Here is a 2,608-nt window from a genome sequence, read left to right as displayed (position 1 = left end):
AAAAGTTTGCAGTGAAATGGTAGTGGGTATTATTAAAATTTTAATATTGCCAGTTATTGCATTATGGGTTAACTAAATTTCTTTTACGAGCAATTTATTTATATAAAATAAAATTTTAATTATTTATGTAAAATTTTTTATTAATGAAATAATCAACTATTCCCACATATTATTTTAAATTTTTTACTTTATTTTTTGATTTATTATGAGTCATAACAAATTAATTAAATAAATGAACATCAGAAATTCAATTAGTGCACATTAAGTCGAATAAAATATAAAAAATTAAATTAAATTAAAATTTCAAAAACATTTATAAGTAGTTATAACTTAACTTAAAGGTTCCCTAGTCCTCAAACAAAACAAAGAAAAACAGGTTCCCATCTTCATTAAGTTTTGTTTTGATTCGCAGCTTCTTTGATATTATATAAGGTCATACTTTTTCCAACATTAAACGGATGCTGTGGTGTAGTGGTTATCACGTTAGTCTTACACACTAAAGGTCCCCAGTTCGATCCTGGGCAGCATCATTTTTCCGCCTTTACCTGCATTGTTTTTGGTTTTAAATATTATTCAAAATGTTTTTGATGCAGTTTAAAATTCAAAAAAACATGAAGAAATTTTCTTTTCCATATTTTTTTTTCAGGAAAAATATAAAAAATATCATATCAAACAAAAATTTGAATCCCGCACATAATTAACATTTAATTTTTCCTTTACACAAAGATATTAAAATAAATTTTATATTTTAAAATTATTTAATACAAAAAGAAAATATAATAAAAAATGAATTCTCTTCTTATTTTTCATTTTTTTTCCTTTAGTCAAACAAATCTTGAGTATGTTTATATGAATCATAGTTTTCATTGAGTTTTAATTAAATAATCTACTCTATTAATATGAAAGAATTTAAAAAAAATATTTTCTTAACCATGAATAATTACATTCCGGTAACCGTAAAAAAACTCAAAAATAAAATTATCAATTATTTAAAAACATATGATGAAGAATTTTCATTGGAACCCTAACTTGAAACTATTATCTTCTAATAAATCAAGGATTAACCTTAGTGTAAAATCAAATTCAAGACCTCCTATTATCGAGAAGCCTTTAAACCCACCTATATCAATTGAAAACGTTATGACGAACTAATTTTAAGGTGTTCATAAATAATTTCGCAAACAAGGTAACCTTCAATTCCTTAGCTCAAAAAATATAAAACCATAATACAAAGTAATGGAGTGTTAAAAATTTTCATTTAAAAATAATTGTGCAACAATAGTAAAATCTAACTCAAACATAAGAATAAAAAATATTTCTCTTCAAAAATGTTCCAAAAAAATGTGCAAATAACTAAATTATAGGTACAAAACAAGTGACTCTTTTACAACCTAACAAAACAATATTTACCATACTAGAACCACAATATTTGCTAGACAAATACGCAATTAAGTGTATCAACAAACTAATAAAGATTTGAAGGGACTTTTCTGTACGTACGTTGGCTGTAATTTAGTCTTACTAGATTTATTTATTTTTTTTCATTTGAAAATTTAAAATTTTTATTCTCTCCTTTAATTTCAAAATGAAGAATTTGGTAAAATGAAATTTATTTGTATGAGATCTTTATTTTCCATTTTATTTCTCTCTAATTTCTTTTCTTTCAATTTAATGCATTCGTATCCTTTAGTCTACTTTTTAACTATTTTTGAATTTTAAATAGTGCATTAAACTCAAAGAATTATTACAAAAATGCTATTTATAATGGGTAATCCATCGCGGGATTCCGTCATAGGCACGTATGTAGGCATCCTACTACCCTTCCCTTGCTCTCCCTTCTTGTGTCATCCCCTAGTTACTGGCCAATGCTACTATGGCAGTTGGTCACATTTTTGCTAGTGATGTCCGGTCAGGCCAGTTCAAGTGGTTAGGGCGACCTGTGACGTTGCTGACCCTAAGGTCACGTGTTTAATTCCACCTTGAGACAATATACCAGTGAATTACCAGGAGTGTGTCAATGGGCGGACGACTTTCACCCCCCGGGGTTTGGTGCCACACTATAGTGTCCAGAGTGACATGATGGTAGCTGGAGTCCCCGAGTTATAAAAAAAAATAAAATGTTTTGGCTAGTGGCTATGGGGAGTTTAAGTTGACTAGCCAAAATTGTGAGCATGCTGGCATTACGATTTCAATGTCAACCCTCAATTTTCAAATCTAATTAAGGAGACCATTTTCAAATATATAATATTTAATTGCATACAAAAATTGGGGAGATTCATAAGTATAAGAGGAAGTGAATGATTTGTTAGATTTTATTTTATTTTTTTGATAATTGTTATGCCAATAATTTAAAAGTAATGATAAAACAAAGAATAATAAGAAAATTTTTAGAACACAAGCAAATCTTAGTAACAAGTTAATTAGCAAAAGTAATATATTGTTTAACTAATTTAATTATAATGTTAATTTTAGAATTGAATCTTAACCAATAAAACTGATCATTACGAGTTTGTTTGGACCAATTTTTTTTTTTTTGGAAAAAGAGAAGGAAAGGGAATTAAGATGGGAATTCATTTTCCATTTTATTTTCTTTATATATCAAATACAA

General features: G+C 27.1%; 1 non-coding gene across 1 annotated transcript; it reads left to right on the top strand.

Annotated features, from left to right (window-relative positions):
• Positions 1–457: 457 nt before the first annotated feature.
• On the top strand, positions 458–530 carry TRNAV-UAC (transfer RNA valine (anticodon UAC)). Its single transcript has one exon. It is a non-coding gene; the product is annotated as a tRNA-Val (tRNA).
• Positions 531–2,608: the final 2,078 nt, after the last annotated feature.

This window comes from Malania oleifera, chromosome 6 (assembly GCF_029873635.1).
Source record: "Malania oleifera isolate guangnan ecotype guangnan chromosome 6, ASM2987363v1, whole genome shotgun sequence".
In the NCBI taxonomy this organism is placed as follows: Eukaryota; Viridiplantae; Streptophyta; class Magnoliopsida; order Santalales; family Ximeniaceae; genus Malania; species Malania oleifera.
The sequence above is the reverse complement of the archived record's forward strand: the minus strand, read 5'-3'. Positions and strand labels throughout refer to the sequence as shown.